Genomic DNA, 19,239 nt, shown 5'->3' on the forward strand with positions numbered 1-19,239 from the left:
GTGGTTGTTGCTGTTGAGCCTGAAATTGGCGGTTATTGTAATTATTCTGTTGGAAGCTGCCTTGAGAATTATTGTTAAAATTATGAGGTCTCTAAGATTGGTCTCTCCAACCAAAATTTGGGTGATTCCTCCACCCTTGATTGTAGGTCTTAGAATAGGGATCATTGTTGGGATTTCTAGTAGCATTCCCCATGTAATTGACCTGTCCAGAAGAAGCTTGAGCATAATCATAATTATCATTCTGCACAAAATTACCTGTCATGTCATAAGAGGCTTCTTGAGGGGGATTTTGGGTGTTGATAGCTGAGACTTGCATGCCACCCATGTGTTGAGTAAGTAGATTTATTTGCTGAGACATAAGCTTGTTCTGAGCAAGAATAGAATTAAGAGCTTCTACTTCTATGACACCCTTCTTCTGAGGAGCCTTAGAGTTCACAGGATTCCTATTGGATGAGTATAAATATTGGTTGCTAGCAACCAATTCAATAAGTTCAATAGTCTCCTCCGTTGTCTTCTTCTTGTGCAATGAACCTCCTGCAGAATTGTCTAAGCACATCTTGGACATTTCACCCAAGCCTTCATAAAAGATGTCTAGTTGAGTCCATTTGGAGAACATGTCCGAAGGGCATTGCCTAGTCAGTAGCTTGTATCTCTCCCAAGCTTCATACAGAGTCTCACTATCCTTCTGTCTGAAGGTCTGAACCTCCATCCTAAGCTTAGTCAGCTTCTTTGGTGGGAAATATTTTGTGAGAAACTCAGTAACCACCTTGTTCCAAGTGTCCAAACTCTCCTTGGGTTGGGAATCTAGCCATAGCTTTGCTCCATCCCTCAGAGCAAACGGGAAGAGCGTGAGTTTGTACACATCTGGGTTTACTCCATTTGTCTTCACAGTATCACAAATTTGTAGAAAACTAGAAATAAACTGATTTGGGTCTTCGTGGGGAAGACCATGATACTCGCAGTTTTGTTGCACCAGGGTAACCAGTTGAGGCTTCAACTCAAAGTTGTTCGCAGCAATAGGAGGCACCACGATGCTTTTTCCATAGAGATCTGCAGTAGAAGAAGAGTAAGAGCCAAGCACTCTCCTTTGTTGCTCATTCCCATTTGGGTTTGCCGCATTGATATCAGTATTATTCAAATCCATAGTGGATTCTGTAGCCTTGTTCAGTCTTGCTTATTGTAAACGTCGCCTGAAAGTCTTTTCAGGTTCAACATCAAAGTCTAAGGGATGTTCTTTGTCTTTGTTCCTGTGCATAAACAAACAGAAAACAAGAAATAATGGGAATCTCTACGTCAGAGGGCAGAGAATTTCCAGTGAGATAAACTGTGTAAAAAAATACTAAATAAAATAAATAAATAGAAAAGAAATAATAAATAGGTAACACCAAACTTAATTTCAGAAAATAAAAAAAATATTGGTGGTATTTATTTATTTTAAAAAAAAAATTTTGTCAAAATTTTTTTTTTAAAAAAATAGATTTTAATAAAATTAAAAATAAAATGCCTAATCTAAGAAATCAAACAACCAATAGTTGTCAATCACAGTCAATCCCCGGCAACGGCGCCAAAAACCTGGTGCGGTATTTTATAACCCACAAACTAACCGGCAAGTGCACCGGATCGAACCAAGTAATACCTTATGTGAGTAAGGGTCGATCCCACGAGGATTGATGGATCAAGCAACAATAGCGTTTGATAGGATTAGTTAGGCAAGCAAAAAATAGTGTTGGAAGTTCAAAGAACATTAAACAGCAAATTTGGAATATTAAAGACAGGCAGATAAATAAGTTGGGAATAAAATATTGAGAAAGCAGTTAAGGCTTCAGAGTTATCTAATTTTTTGGATTTACTTTTCTTACTAACTATTTTAATTATGTAGGATTTAATTTATGGCAAACTGTATGTGACTAGACCCTAATTCCTTAGACCTTCCTAGTCTCTTCTAAAATTCATTAACTGCCAATTCCTTGGTCAATTAATTCCAATTAGAGGGTGATAATCAATTTCTAGTTTATATGCCACAAAAACTCTAATTACCCAAGAAGTAAAAGGATTATATGTCACGTATCCTGTTAAATTCAGATAATTAAAATTTAGGAGAATTTGTTTTCAAGCTGTTGTTCAAGTATAGAGCTTTTCCAAGTTATACAAGAATTCAAATAGAAAGAGGGTCATACTTCCGTTCCACCCAAATTCATAAAATAAAGAGTGATAACAATTCTTAAATTATAAATCCATGCATAAATTAAAATAGAAAAAGCAATAAAATCAATCCATACAAATAGACAGAGATCTTAACCTTAACAATGGAGGTCTAGTTGCTCATGATTGAGAGGGAAAATAAGGATTCAGGTAAAATGTACTGTCTTCCCCTCTGATGGGATGTAAAATCCTATTTATAACTAATCCTAATAAATTTAAAATCTAATTATCTAAAATTAAAAATAATATCTTTTCCAAAAAATAATGTTTGAATTTAAATTCGAATTAATTAACAAGTCTTCAGCTGATGGGTGGGGACCACTTGATTTGTCCATTCTGCAGCTTCTAATCTGTGTTTTCTGGGCTGGAAACTGGGTCAAAACAGCTTAGAAACCGCCCCCAGCGTGTTTCTGCGTTTTTCTGCACGTGGCGCATGTCGCGCATATGCGTCATTGACGCGGACGCGTCACTGGTCTTCTTTGCAAGTCACACGGATGCGTTGGTCATGCGGACGCGTCGCTGAGCAAATCTTCAATTCACGCGTACGCGTCAGTCACGCGTACGCGTCGCCATGGATACTTCCAGATCACGCGCACGCGTCAAGCACGCATGCGCGTCGCTCCTTGCAGCCATCTCCTTTGATTCTTGTGTTGCAAAAACTCCGTCAAATTCCGCCAAATGCTACCTAAAATAAATAAAATTGCCCAAAACTTAAAATAGCATCCATAGTTGCTAAAATATAATTAATTCTTAATTAAACTCCGCAATTTAAGTGCAAATTCACTAGGAAAAGATAGACAAGATGCTCACGCATCAAATATCCATGAAGAAGAAAAGGTCAACCAAAAGCCATCCCACCCCTACCCCAACAAGCAAGTTTACTCAAGCTAACAACAAAAGAAAGCTTGCTGGGGAGAGGCACTCAAAACAAGGGGCATTAACTGACTCCTCTTTCCTCTTGAGGTCGTTCCTTTTAACAAACTGGAAGAAGAGGAAGAAATTCATGAACAACATGTCAAGCTAATGACATTAAAAGAGCGCTTGTTGGGAGGCAACCCAACCGTGGGTAACATTTTCTTTGCTTTCTTAGTTTACTTTCAATAATTTGACATATGATTGCATTCTAAGTTTGGTGTTGCCATGCAACAAAATGATTTTCAATCTTCACTGGGTATTTGCATCATTCTAAAATGAAAGTGTCACTAAGTTTGGTGTTGCCACTTAACTTTCACGCAAAGTACTATGCCAACACCACTTATTAATGCAATCACAATGTTTCTGTTTTTAGTTCTTGTGCCTTTATTGTGATCCTTAATCTTGTTTGCTAAAACACATGCATACTCACACTTTATTCTAAGACATTCATGATCCATCATAAACGCCATCACCACTGTTTTACTTGTTGCTTGAGGATAAGCAATCATTCTAAGTTTGGTATAGGAAGGGGAAGAATAGGAGGAAAAAGACAACAATAATGAAGATAAACTACAAGGTGGTAAAGTTCCATTTTCCTCTTACTTATTTCCAGCACTTTAACTTGCATAATTGTCTTCTGTTTTCTTTGTATGCATGTGTGATTACTCCTTATGAAATAAGCATAGTTGATATTTAATTTGTAACATGTTGTTCTGATATCATGATTATTGGTGCACGAAATTGTGATCTCAATGGCTCCAACAACTTGGTACGCACAATTGTAATATCACTCTTTTTCACAACTTCGCACAACTAACCAGCAAGTGCACTGGGTCGTCCAAGTAATAAACCTTACGTGAGTAAGGGTCGATCCCACGGAGATTGTTGATATGAAGCAAGATATGGTCATCTTGTAAATCTTAGTCAAGTGGATTTTAATGGTCATAATGGTTTTCGAATATAAAGATGAATAAAGCATAAAATAGAGATAGAAATACTTATGTAATTCATTGGTGGGAATTTCAGATAATTGTATGAAGATATTGTGTTCCTTTAGAATCTCTGCTTTCCTACTGCTTTCATCCAATCATTCTTACTCCTTTCCATGGCAAGCTGTATGTAGGGTGTCACCGTTGTCAATGGCTACTTCCTATCCTCTCAGTGAAAATGGTCCAAATGCGTTGTCACAGCATGTCTAATCATCTGTCGGTTCTCGATCATGTCGGAATAGGATCCATTGATCCTTTTGCGTCTGTCACTACGCCCAACACTCGCGAGTTTGAAGCTCGTCACAGTCATCTAATCCCAGATCCTACTCAGAATACCACAGACAAGGTTTAGACTTTTCGGATCTCAAGAATGCTACTAATGGATTCTAGCTTATACCACGAAGACTCTGATCTCACGGAATGGGAGGCTCGGTTATCAGGCGAGGCAATCATGTGTCGTGGGTCAGAAATCCAAGAGATACACACTCTAGCTTTCGCAGGTAGAACGGAAGTGTTTGTCAGGCACGCGTTCATAAGTGAGAATGGTGATGAGTGTCACGGATCATCACATTCAACAGGTTGAAGTGCGAATGAATATCTTAGAATAAGAATAAGCATGAATTGAATAGAAGAACAATAGTACTTTGCATTAATACTCGAGGTACAGCAGAGCTCCACACCTTAATCTATGGTGTGTAGAAACTCTACCGTTGAAAATACATAAGAACAAGGTCCAGGCATGGCCGAATGGCCAGCCCCCAATGTCTAAGAACTAAACGTCAAAAAGCTCCAAATATAATAGTAAAAAGTCCTATTTATACTATACTAGTTACTAGGGTTTACAGAAATAAGTCTAAGTGCAGAAATCCACTTCCGAGGCCCACTTTGGTGTGTGCTTGGGCTGAGCTTGAGCTTTACACGTGCAGAGGCTTCTCTTGGGGTTAAACACCAAGTTGTAACGTGTTTTTGGCGTTTAACTCTGGTTTGTGACGTGTATCTGGCGTTTTACTCCAGAATGCAGCATGGAGCTGGCGTTGAACGCCAGTTTGCGTCCTCTAAACTCGAATAAAGTATGAACTATTATATATTGCTGGAAAGCCCTGGATGTCTACTTTTCAACGCAATTGAGAGCAGGGAGGTTAGAATCCAATAGCATCAGTAGTCCTTTGTCAGACTGCAGCTTGTTTCTGGCGTTAAACGCCCAAATGTAGCCTGTTTCTGGCGTTTAACGCCAGCCTGATGCTTGTTTCTGGCATTTAACGCCAGCTTGGTGCTTGTTTCTGGCGTTAAACGCCAACTTGGTGCTTGTTTCTGGCGTTAAATGCCAGACAGCTCTTCCTCCAAGGTGTGTTGTTTTTTCTGCTATTTTTGATTCTGTTTTTAATTTTTTCAATTGTTTTGTGACTCCACATGATCATAAACCTAATAAAATATAAAAGAACAATAGAAATATAGATAATTAAAAATTGGATTGCCTCCCAATAAGCGCTTCTTTAATGTCAATAGCTTGACAGTGAGCTCTCATGGAGCTTCACAGATGTTCAGAGCATGATGAGGGCCTCCCAACACCAAACTTAGAGTTTGAATGTGGGGGTTCAACACCAAACTTAGAGTTTGGTTGTAGCCTCCCAACACCAAACTTAAAGTTTGATTGTGGGGGCTTTGTTAGGCTCTGTATTGAGAGAAGCTTTTTATGCTTCCTCTCCATGGTTGCAGAGGAAGATCCTTGAGCTTTAAACATAAGGAAGTCCCCATTCAATTGAAGGACTAACTCTCCTCTGTCAACATCAATCATAGCTCCTACTGTGGCTAGGAAGGGTCTTCCAAGGATGATGCACTCATCCTCATCCTTCCCAGTGTCTAGGATTATGAAATCAGTAGGGATGTAAAGGCCTTTAACCTTCACTAACATGTCCTCTACCAATCCATAAGCTTGTTTTATTGACTTGTCTGCCATCTCTAATGAGATTCTTGCAGCTTGTACCTCAAAGATCCCCAGTTTCTCCATTACAGAGAGTGGCATAAGATTTATACCTGACCCCAGGTCACACAGAGCCTTCTCAAAGGTCATGGTGCCTATGGTACAGGGTATTAAGAATTTATCAGGATCTTGTTTCTTTTGATGTAAAGTTTGTTGAACCCATGTATTTAGTTCACTAAAGAGCAAGGGAGGTTCACCTTCCCAAGTCTCATTACCAAACAACTTGGCATTTAGCTTCATGATGGCTCCTAGATATTGAGTAACTTGCTCTTCAGGTACATCTTCATCCTCTTCAGAGGAAGAATAGTTCTCAGAGTTCATGAATAGCAGAAGGAAGTTTAATGGAATCTCTATGGTCTCTATATGAGCCTCAGATTCCTTTAGGTCCTCAATAGGAAACTCCTTTCTATCTAGGGGACGTCCCATGAGGTCTTCCTCATTGGGATTCATGTCCTCCCCTTCCTCTTTGGATTCGGCCATTTTGATTATATCAATGGACTTGCACTCTCTTTTTGGATTCTCTTCTGTATTGCTTGGGAGAGTACTAAGAGGAGTTTCAGTGATTTTCTTACTCAGCTGACCCACTTGTGCCTCCAAGTTTCTAATGGAGGACCTAGTTTCATTCATGAAACTTAAAGTGGCCTTAGATAGATCAGAGACTATGTTTGCTAAGCTAGAGGGGCTCTGCTCAGAATTCTCTGTCTGTTGCTGAGAAGATGATGGAAAAGGCTTGCTATTGCTAAACCTGTTTCTTCCACCATTATTAAAGCCTTGTTGAGGCTTTTGTTGATCCTTCCATGAGAAATTTGGATGATTTCTCCATGAGCGATTATAGGTGTTTCCATAGGCTTCACCTATGTAATTCACCTCTGCCATTGCAGGGTTCTCAGGATCATAAGCTTCTTCTTCAGAAGATGCTTCTTTGATATTGTTGGATGCATTTTGCAATCCATTCAGACTCTGAGAATTCATGTTGACTTGCTGAGTCAACATTTTGTTCTGAGCCAATATGGCATTCAGAGCATCAATTTCAAGAACTCCCTTCCTCTGAGGCGTCCCATTACTCACAAGATTCCTTTCAGAGGTGTACATGAATTGGTTATTTGCAACCATGTCAATGAGTTATTGAGCTTCTGCAGGCGTTTTCTTTAGGTGAATGGATCCACCTGCAGAATGGTCCAGTGACATCTTAGAGAACTCAGATAGACCATCATAGAATATATCCTAGTTACTAGGGTTTACAGAAATAAGTCCAAGTGCAGAAATCCACTTTCGGGGCCCACTTTGGTGTGTGCTTGGGCTGAGCTTGAGCTTTACACGTGCAGAAGCTTCTCTTGGGGTTAAACGCCAAGTTGTAACGTGTTTTTGGCGTTTAACTCTGGTTTGTGACGTGTTTCTGGCGTTTAACTCTAGAATGCAACATGGAGCTGATGTTGAACGCCAGTTTGTGTCATCTAAACTCAAATAAAGCATGGACTATTATATATTGCTGGAAAGCCCTGGATGTCTACTTTGCAACACACTTGAGAGCACGCCATTTAGAGTTCTGTAGCTCCAGAAAATTTATTTCGAGTGCAGGGAGGTCAGAATCCAACAGCATCAGCAGTCCTTTGTCAGCCTCCAGGTCCCTCAATTTCAACCAAAAAATACCTGAAATCACAGAAAAACACACAAACACATATTAAAGGCCAGAATTGTGAATTTTGCATAAAAACTAATAAAAACATCCCTAAAAGTAGCTAGATCCTACTAAAAACTACTTAAAAACAATGCCAAAAAGCGTATAAATTATCCGCTCATCAATTATCATCTTGAATTTTACTTGCACCCATTACACTTAAAATGCAAATTATTCTTCTGAAAGGAAAGTGTTGAAGAATTTTATAAATCTTGAGGCAAGCAAAAGATTAAGAGGAGTGGAGGTTCTGATTGTATGATTGTGTATTGAGGTTGCATGTTTGTGAAAACTTGTATGGGAGCTCATAGACAGGAAATGAAGTTTAGAGAAGTATTATGGAATTTCTCAAACATCTATTGATCCAAGAAGTAGTAACAAAAGAAAACAAAAGAAAAAAAAAGAAAAACAAAGAACAAGCCCAAGGCTCTGAGCACCAATTACTAGGAAGTAAAAGAAAGAAACAAGAATTCAAAGAGTTATTGTCCTAGTTAAATGCTTGTGGTGGATTTGTGTCAAATAGAAAGGCTTGAGCAAGTGAATCCTAAGGGGTGCTTCAACACCTAATACCTTATACCAACTGGTTTGGGAGTATTGATTGAAAGCTTATCTTAAAAAGCCGCTTTGAGACATGACACCTAGAGTCGAGGTCAAATTCCATAAAGAAAGAAAAATGCTAGAAAATAAGTGCCGCTTCAAGGTGACAATCTATAAAGAGATTTCCATAATATCATTTGAATGAAAGTCCTAATATCTAAGACTTCCAAAATGTAAGGACTAATGAGCACTGGAATCCTTGCATAAGCATACAAATTAGAGTTCACCCCACTACCACTTATTCACTTCACCCACTAAGGCATCATAAGCAATTCTTCAATACATTCCAATTAAGAGAATTCTTTGTGTATAGTTCTTTTCATGCTTGGGGAAAAGCAAGATTTAAGTTTGGTGTTGTGATGCCAAGGCATCTTGGCTAGTTTTACTAGCCATTTTTTGTATGGTTTAGGTTGGTTTCATGAATTTTCTTAGGAAATAAGCAAGTAATTGGTTGAAAATGCATTCATACCATGATTCAAGCAAACATTGTGAATTTTGAATGATTTCATGAGAATTATGCATGAATTGAATGATAAAATGGATGATGGATAATCTTATGATTAAGAGCAAGACTTTGATGCACTTTATTAATTGATTTCAGGTAACAAGAAGTAGAGAAGAGCCACGTTAGTGACTACGTTAGTGCCACTAACGTGACCATTAACGTGGAAGGAAGGAAAGTTTGGAACGTTAGTAGCAACGTTAACGCCACTAACTTGAGCGAAGGGCAAGGAGACCCACGTTAGCGGCCCCGTTAGTGCCACTAACGTGGGCACTAACGTGGAAGAGAGGAGAAGCCCCAACGTTAGTGGGAACGTTAATGGCATTAACTTTGAAGAAGGAGAGCATGGAAAGTTAGTGGCAACGTTAACGCCACTAACTTTAGCAAAGCAAAGGAAGACCCACGTTAATGGCCACGTTAACACCACTAACGTGAACCATTAACGTGGAGAAGGGAGGCAGCTGTGAAGTTAGTGGCAACATTAACGCCACTAACTTTAGCGAAGCAAAGAAGGCCTACTAACGTGGGCAAAATCTCACCCGGCAGCCTGACCATGCCTTCTTCAAATAAGAATAACTTGAGCCACAAAGCTCCAAATGAGGTGATTCTAGTGGCATTGGAAAGTAGGATTCCAAAGTTTTCCAAGCATATATGGCACTACATGTTGGAGACTAAATTTGAGTGAGAAAAATTGTCCCGAAAGTGCAGAGATGAATATGGTATCAACCTGTAGTAAGGCTAGCTGACCTCATCACCTTCCAAGAAGTGTAACTCGAGCTGTAGAGCTCCAAATGATGCGCTTTCAAAAGCGTTGAAAAGTAGACATCTAAGGCTTTCAAACAATATATAATAGTATGGGGTGGACATTAAGTTTGAGCTCCAGAACCTGGCAATATTATTCCCCTGAACGCTGACGTTATTGTGGCTAATGTTGCCAATAATGCCAGAGACTATGCCAGCGACCTTGTCCATATCAAAGGAGCATAACCTGAGTTACAGAGATTTAATTGAGGTGATTCTAGTTGCGTTAAAAAGCTGACATTTAGAGCTTTCTAACGATATATAATACTCTATAGTGGGCATGAAATTGAAGCACAAATAATAGGCATCTTTTAAGCCCCAAAAACACCAACGGAGTAGCAAGTGTGACATTAGCCACACTAACTTCAGCACTAACGCCACACTTGTAGCGTTAGTGTGGCTAACGGTAGCACTAACGATTAGCACCTGGACCTCAACTGGATTCATTTCTCTTTTAAGGACCACCCAACCTCAAGCAAGGAAGCCCACAAGTGTTCAAGCTTAGAGAGATTGGATTGCCAAGGAATTGGGATCCAATCACTTAAGATTGCCACAGAGATCAATGAATGCATTGATTGAGAAAGAGATGAGAATGAACTTGATCCAGATAATTTAATATCTCTTTATTCCAATGTTCATTTTATTTTTAGTTCTTATATTTACTTTTCTGCACTTTATAGTTTTCTTTTACATTCATGCAATTTACATTTCCTTATTGCTCACCACTCCTTAATGATTTGTCTAACTAGAATAATCAATTAACCATTGATTGCTTAATCCGTTAATCTCTGTGGGATTCGACCTCACTCTATTGTGAGTTTTTACTTGACGACAATTCGGTATACTTGCCGAAGGGAAATTTGTTGAGAGACAAGTTTTCATGCATCATCTACTACATCAATCCTCATGCAATTTTCTATCTCCTCTGGGTATTGCATAGCCTTGAAGACATTGAGAACTATTTGATCATCATGTAGCCTGAGTACTAATTCACCCTTCTCAACATCAATAATAGTTTTAGCAATAGCTAGGAAGGATGTTTCTAGTATGATTGAATTTTGCAAAACAAGATTGATTGTTGGGGCACTTCATCCCTTTGGGATGTATTTCCAGACTTTTGGCATTCAATGGTAACTTTGGCAAACTTGATTTGAATCTTTGAAAAATGTTTGCAACCAAATTCTCAATCCAAAACTTTTTGAGACGTTCTTTGATGGCCAAAATGGCCTCCACTCTCCGATAAGTGGAAAGATTGGAGAATGGATTGGAATTTGGATTCCAGCACACATTTTCTGATTACTTGGTCAGCTCCACATCTCCACAAGTAAGAGTCATCACAAATATAATATTTAGAATCACTCTTCAACTTGTCCCTTTGATATTTGAAAAAATTTGGAGGGAAGGTGTGAGCTACCATGTAATTTTCTATTGGTGCAAACCAAGGAGTGTTAAGGGTAATTTCTTCCAAGGCATCCAAAGGAAATGAATCATCAATAGGAGTGAGATTCCATGTGGTGTTTTCAAGTCGGCTCAAGTGGTCCACCACTAAGTTTTACGATCCACTCCTATCTTTGATTTCTAAATCAAATTCTTGGAGAAGCAATATCCATATAATCAATCTAGGTTTGGATTCTTTCTTTGCCAAAAAGATACTTTAGAGCCGCGTGATCTGAATACACCACCATCTTATATCCTAGCAAGTAAGCTCTAAATTTGTCTAATGTAAAAACAATGGCTAGGGGTTCTTTTTCAGTGATGGTGTAATTGGATTTGCAGCATCCAAAGTCTTAAAAGTATAAGCTATAGCATAAGGAATCTTACCCACACACTGTGCAAGTGCCACACCTACAACATAGTTAGAGGCTCGAATGGAAGGGTCTAATTTGGGCCACGCACTATTGGAGCTGTGGTCAAAGCCCTTTTTATCCTATCAAAAGCATCTTTGCAAGCATCATTAAAGTCAAAATCCACATCATTTTGAAGCAATCTAGCAAGTGGTAAAACAATTTTGTTAAAGTCTTTGATCAACCTCCTGTAGAATCCTGTAGAGCCAAGGAAAGAACGGATTTCCCTCACTGAGGAGGGGTAAGGCGAGCAAGAAATAACCTCAATCTTTGCTGGGCTGACTAAAATTCTGTCATTAGAGATAATATGGCCCAATATTATTCTTTGTTTGACCATGAAATGATACTTTTCAAAATTCAACATAAGGTTAGTATTGACATGTTTCTCTACCATCCTAGTTAAGTTCTCAAAGCACACATTAAAGAAATTTCTATAAATACTAAAATTATCCATAAAGACCTCCATGCACTTCTATAAGATCGGAGAAAACACTCGTCAGACAACTTTGGAACGTTGCTGGTGCATTGCACAAAACAAACGGTATTCTCTTATAAGCATAAGTTCCAAAAGAAACATGTGAATGTAGTTTTTTTCTGATCTTCTGGAGCAATATTAATCTAAAAATACCCATTATAACCATCAAGAAAACAGTAATGAGATTTACCTGACAAATGATTCAATATATAATCAATAAAGGGTAAAGAATAATGATCATTTCTTGTGGCTAGATTGGGTATCTGGTAATCAATACGGACCTCCATGCATTGTAGACTCTGGTTGCTACTAGTTCTCCACTATCCATGGTCACCCCAGATTTTTTAGATACTACTTGAACTATAGTTACCCATTCACTATCAAAAATAGGATAGATAATATCCGCCTTCAAGAGTCAAGTAACCTCCTTTTTTACTACATCAAGGATTGTTGGGTTAAAACGTCACTGAGATTGTCAGACTGGCTTGGTGCCATCTTCCAACAGAATGCGATGTAGGCATGTCTGTGGGCTTATTCCTACAATATCATTCAAGCTCTATCCTATTGCTTTCTTGTACTTTCGTAACACCTCAAGCAACTTTTCCTCCTCTATGGAAGAAAGCTCCCTTGTAATAATCACTGGGAGTTTGTTGTCTTCTTCTAGCAATGCATATTTCAAGTGAAGAGGAAGAAGTTTCAACTCCTCACTTAAATCTTGATGTGGTAATTTGTCCTCTTGATACAATAGAAGGGCATCTTCATCATATTTATCACATTTTCCCACACTTAAGCCTTTTTCCCAATGTCATCTCTTCAAAAGTTTCATGCTAGACCTCAGCTACAACTTCCTCAATGATATCACACCGGAGAATAGAATGCTCTTTCGATGGGTGTCTCATGGCTTCTTTTAGATTGAACCTCACTACCCTTCTATCAATTTTAAAGGAGTAGGTACCAGAAAATACATCGAGCCTGAATCTAGATATCTTTAAGAATTGCCTCCCTAAAAAGATAGAAGATAGCCTCCCTGAATTATTTGACATCATTTCAAGGATATAGAAGTCTACTGGGAAGATCAAACCTTGATACTTACCAAAGCATCCTCAGCAATAGACACAACAGAAATTATGCTCTTGTCGGCTAATACAAACCGAGCAGCTGACCACTTCAACAGAGAAAGATTTAACCTATCATAGACTAAGAGTGGCATGATGCTTATTGGTGTACGAAAATAAACTCACACAACTGAACCGACAAGTGCACCGGGTCGTTCAAGTAATACCTCAGGTGAGTGAGGGTCGATCCCACGAGGATTGTCAGATTGAGCAAGCTGTGGATATTCTGCAGATCTTAGTCAGGCGAATAGAAAAGGTAGTGGTTGTTGTAGGCACATAAAACAGAATAATAAAGAAAGCAACAATGAATTAACGTAGAAATAACAATAAGAAATCAGTTAAGGCCTCAGAGATGCTTATTCTTCTGGAGTAATACTTCTTACTGACTACTTTAACAATTAGTGATTCATTTAATGGCAAGACTGTAAGTGATTAAGCCGGGGGTAGTGGTCATTAATCTTCTCTGATCCAAACTAAACACCAGCTGTGATAGTTCAACCTAGATGAGGGTGAAGCTCATACAATTCAATCTCTGGTGATCCTACTTAAAATGCCACAGACAAGGTCAGATCTTTCGGATAGGAGAATGCTGCTCAGTATTCTAGCCTTAATGCCACAGAGACGTCAATTACCCATGGCTAACGAGATTATATATCACATATCCCAATTAGCCTAGATAACTTGTTGGAACCTGTGATGTATTCTCAAGCAGTAGCTCAATACTATCCTATTAAGGTTTCGCAAGAGCTTATATAGAATAAGGGGTCATACACTCGTTCCACCCCATATTCATAAATATGAAGAATGACAATACATCATAGAATAGAATCAAACATGTTTTAAAGTAGAAAAGTAATAATATTAATCCATGGGAATGAGCAGAGCTCCTATCCTTAACCTAGGAGGTTTAATCGCTCATACTGTGCAGAGAATAGCGTATGATAAGTTGAAAGAAGATGAAGCCCTCTAGCAAGGGTTATCTTCCTTCTATTTATAGTAATAACTAGACCTAAAAAGATATTAATAATAATTAGAAATTACAAAAATGAAATAGACTAAGCTAAAGGTGCGAAAATCCACTTCTGGGACCACTTGGGGAGTGTTGGGTTGAGCTTGGCGTCCAACTTGAGTGAGTGAGAGTTGAACACCCACTAAGGAGAGGGGGGTAAATACGCTGCCTTGTCCTCCCTTGGTGGTGTTGAACGCCAGTTTTGGGTGTTCAACGCTGGCCTTGATCCTTCTTAGGTGTTAAACGCCTGAAAGGGTGTAAGTTGGGCGTTCAACGCCCGTTTTGGGAAATTCTCTCCAAAGAAAAGTATAGATCATTATATGTTTCTGGAAAATCCAGGAAGTTAGCTTTCCAATGTCATTGGAAACGTGTCAATCGGACCTCTCTAGCTCTAGAAATGCTGTTTGAATGCATAGAGGTCAGGATTTGACAACATCTGCTATCCTTTCTTTGCCTCTGAATCAGACTTTGCCAAAACTTGCCAGATTCACCCAAAAATCACCTAAAATCATATGAAAAATACAAAAACTCAAAGTAGCATCCAAAATGTGAATTTTTCAATAAAACCTACTAAAACATATTAAATATTAACAAAATATAACTAAAAACACTAAGAAAACAATGCCAAAAAGAGTATAAATATTTGCTCATTAGAACACCAAACTTAAAATGTTGGTTGTCTTCAAGCAACCAAAAATGAAGTAGGACTAAAGAGATGAGAAAGATACAATAAGTCTTAGAGTTTTCCATGAAACTCAGTTCTAGATAATTGAATGGGGCTATTAGCTCTTTACTTCTGAACAGTTTTGGCATCTCACTTTCCCTTGAAGCTCAGAAATATTGACATCTCTTGGAACTAGAATCCGGATGATATTATTGATTCTATTCTTTTAGCTTTTCTTGATCCTTGAACACAACTTATTTTGGTGCTTTGCACCTTCTTGAGCCTAGTTGTGACTCTAAGCATTTTGTTTTCCCGTATTACCACCGTATACATAAACGCCACAGGCACTTAACTGGGGAACCCTTTGGATTCGAATTTAGCTTTGCTTAAATTCCCAAACAGTGGTGCCCATAGTTCTTAAGCGTACTCTTTAACTTTGGATTACGACTTTAACTGCTCAGACCACAAGCAGTTAGGGATAGCAACTCATTTGAGCTATTTAGGCCAATTTCTGACCTTCATAACCATTGATGTACAAAGTCTTGGATCGTTGCTCTTTTGAATTTTCTTTTTAACCTTTTCTTTTTTTTTTCTTTTTGTTTTTCTACTGCTTTTTCTTGCTTCAAGAATCAATATTTTTTATTTTTCAGAGAATCAATAATACTTCTCTAAATTCACTATTCTTCAAGAGTCAACAGACTCAACTTCAATATCAATCATGAACTGTTAATTCATACATTCAAAAGATAAATGCAAGGCCACCACACCTTAAATAATTGGAATAACTCATGATAAATTTGAAACTTATTTATCTCACTATTTCTTTTTCAAATAAAATTTTTCTTTTAAGCATGGTGAGGGATACACAGGATATCTTATAACTAAATCAAAACAAGATAATAAAACTAGAAAAGAATGAAATACTAAATGTGATCATGAACTTAGAAGAGAAAATAAACAATAATTTAAAGTACAATGAAAACAGAAATAAAACAGATAGAGGGACAATGAAACTCAACAACCTCAGTGATGACGGCTGCTGTTCCCTTTGAAAAATTCAATGGAGCATTTGAGCTCCTCTATCTCCTGGCCCTGTCTCAACTGTTCCTCCATCAATCTTCTCTGATCTTTTCTCATCTCATGGAGGATAGTGGCGTGCTCCTTGTACTCCACTCTCAGCTAATCCACGCTTGAACTTAGCTCCCCTATTGAGGAATTCAATTAATCCCAATAGTCTCGGAGAGGAAAATACATCCCTTGAGGCATCTCAGGGATTTCTGGTGGAGGTGATTGCACAGGTTCTTACTGTGGGTTATGTGCAGGCTCTCTCACATGCTCTATCTTCCTCTTTGTGATGGGCTTGTCCATCTCTATGAGGGTATCTCCAGCTATGCCAATTCCAGCTGAACTGCATAAGTAATGTATGAGGTGTGGGAACACTAACCTCGCTTGGGTGGAGGTTTTTTCAGCTACCTTGTACAATTCTTGAGGTATCACCTCATGTACTTCCATCTCATTCCCAAGCATAATGCGATGAATTATTATCGCTCAGTCAATGGTAATCTCAGATCGATTACTTGTGAGGATGATGGAGCGTTGGATAAATTCCAACCATCCTCTGGCCACAGGCTTAAAGTCAAGCCTACCCAGTTGGTAGGACTTGCCTTGTGCATCCCTCCTCCACTGTGCTCCTTCCACATAGATGTCTGCAAGGACTTGATCTAGTCTTTGGTTGGAGTTGACCCTTCTAGTGTAAGAATGTGGATCACCTAGCATCTGTGGCAATTGTAGTGCAATTCTCACACTTTCCGGGCTAAAATCCAAGAGTTGCTCTCTCACCATGGTGAACTAGATTTTAGGCTTTGGGTTCACGCTCGTGTCATGATTTTTGGTGACCCAAGCATTGGCGAAAAATTCTTGCACCATTAGTGTTCCGACCTCTGAAACAGGATTGGTTAGAATGTCCCAATCCCTTTTCTAGATTTCTTGTTGGATCTCCAGATACTCCCTTATTTTGAGCTTGAAGGGGATCTCAGGAATCACCTTTTTGTGCCTTACCACATCATAGAAGTGATCGTGCTGCACCTTGGTGAGGAATCTCTATGATTCTCAAGGTTCAGAAGTGAAAGCGGGGGCTTTTCCCTTCCTTTTTCTTGAGGCTTCACCGGCCTTTGGTGCCATAGGAAGAGTAGAAGGAAAAAAACAGAGCTTTTGCGACAACAAACTTAAGAATTTTACTCGTCCTCGAGCAAATAAGAACAAAAGACAAGGGGGTAGTACAAGAAAGATGACAAGAGAAAGGAGAAGGAGAAGAAGGCTTCGGCCAATTGGGGGAATGTGGAAGAAGAAGAGTGTGTAAAGTGTATAGGGTAAGAGGGAGAGAGTGTTTAGGAGGTGTGTGTATGAAGGGTTGTATGAGGGGGTATTTATAGGGTTGGTGGGGTTTAGGGTTCAGTTATGGGGAGGGAAGATGGATGGAAAAGGTTTGAATTTGAAGTGGGTAGGGTTGGTGGGAAATGAATGAAGGAATTTATGATGGGTTTTGGAAAGATGGAAATGTGATTGTGTATGGGGAAGAAGAAGAGTAGGGTGTGGGTTTCAAGGTTTGAAAAAGTAGGCAACAAAAGGAAAGGTGGGGTAGGTGGGGTTTGTGTGGGGCCCACTAGCTGAGAAGGCTTCAAAGTTCGAGCTACCTGCTCCTGCCTGGGCGTTCAGCACCAGGTCTAGGCATTGAACGCCCACTGGGGACCAGAATGGTTTCCTTGGCTGCTCCATATGGGGTGTTGGATGCCCGTACCCCTTTACTGGCGTTCAACGCCAATGCTTGCTCCTTTATGGGTGTTGCACGCCCAAGCTGCTCCCTGTCTTGGCATTCAACGCCAGCAAGTGCTCCTACATGGGCGTAGAACGCCCAGCTTCTTCTCCTGTTCTGGCGTTCAATGCCAGCTAGTACTCCTCAATGGGCGTTGAACGCCCAGCTCTCTACCCTTTTTGGCGTTCAACGCCAGTCAGGAGCTCTCTCCAAGGTGTTCTATTTTTACTTCTGAGTGTCTATGTCTCTGTTCTAAGTGCTGCACATGATCACAAATGTCAAAAAGCAAAGAAAAATCTAAAATATAAAATTAAACTAAAACAAATGAGAGGAAATTGAAAGTACTATGCTAATGGTTGGGTTGCCTCCTAACAAGCACGTCTTTACCGTCATTAGCTTGACAGACAGCTCCATTACGGAGGTAGGTAGGGGCTCAGATCTTCACCCCTCACAGTAAACTTTCTTTCTCTGCTCTCATGAATGATCTTCACATGCTCTAGAGACACCATCCAGTTCACAGTATGTGGAATGATTGGACTCTTAGTGAAGACAACTCTCATGCCAGGTGAGAGGCCTTCATTGGGAATCTTCTTATTCCTCCAGCCTTTGTGTACTGATGAGCGGATAATTTATACGCTTTTTGGCATTATTTTGAGTATGTTTTTAGTATATTTTGGTGAGTTTTTATTATATTTTTATTAGTTTTTAGTTAAAATTCACTTTTCTGGACTTTACTATGAGTTTGTGTGTTTTTCTGTGATTTCAGGTATTTTCTGGCTGAAATTGAGGGTCCTGAGCAAAAATCTGATTTAGAGGCTGAAAAGGACTGCAGATGCTGTTGGATTCTGACCTCCCTGCATCTGAAATGGATTTTCTGGAGCTACAGAAGTCCAATTGGCGCGCTCTCAACGGCGTTGGAAAGTAGACATCCTGGGCTTTCCAGCAATGTATAATAGTCCATACTTTGCCCGAGATTTGATAGCCCAAACCGGCGTTGCAAATCAGCTTCAGAATTCCCAGCGTTTAACGCTGGAACTGGCTTAAAAATTGGAGTTAAACGCCCAAACTGGCATAAAAGCTGGCGTTTAACTCCAGAAAGAGTCTCTACATGAAAATGCTTCAATGCTCAGCCCAAGCACACACCAAGTAGGCCCGGAAGTGGATTTTTCTGTCATTTACTCAATTCTGTAAACCCTAGGTTAGTAGTTCACTATTAATAGGATCTTTTGACATTGTATCTGTACCTCATGACACTTTACACGTTTCTCATTGTATCTTCTACGGCATGAGTCTCTGAACCCCATGGTTGGGGGTGAGGAGCTCTGTTGTGTCTTGATGGATTAATGCAATTACTACTGTTTTTCATTCAATCATGCTTGCTTCTATTCTAAGATATCACTTGTTCCTAAACCTGATGAATGTGATGATCTGTGACACTCATCATCATTCTCAACTATGAACGTGTGCCTGACAACCACCTCCGTTCTACCTTAGATTGAGTAGATATCTCTTGGATTCTTTAATCGGAATCTTCGTGGTATAAGCTAGAATTGATGGCGGCATTCAAGAGAATCCGGAAGGTCTAAACTTTGTCTGTGGTATTCTGAGTAGGATTTAATGATTGAATGACTGTGACGAGCTTCAAACTCGCGATTGTG

The sequence above is a fragment of the Arachis stenosperma genome, chromosome 9 (assembly GCF_014773155.1).
Source record: "Arachis stenosperma cultivar V10309 chromosome 9, arast.V10309.gnm1.PFL2, whole genome shotgun sequence".
In the NCBI taxonomy this organism is placed as follows: domain Eukaryota; kingdom Viridiplantae; phylum Streptophyta; class Magnoliopsida; order Fabales; family Fabaceae; genus Arachis; species Arachis stenosperma.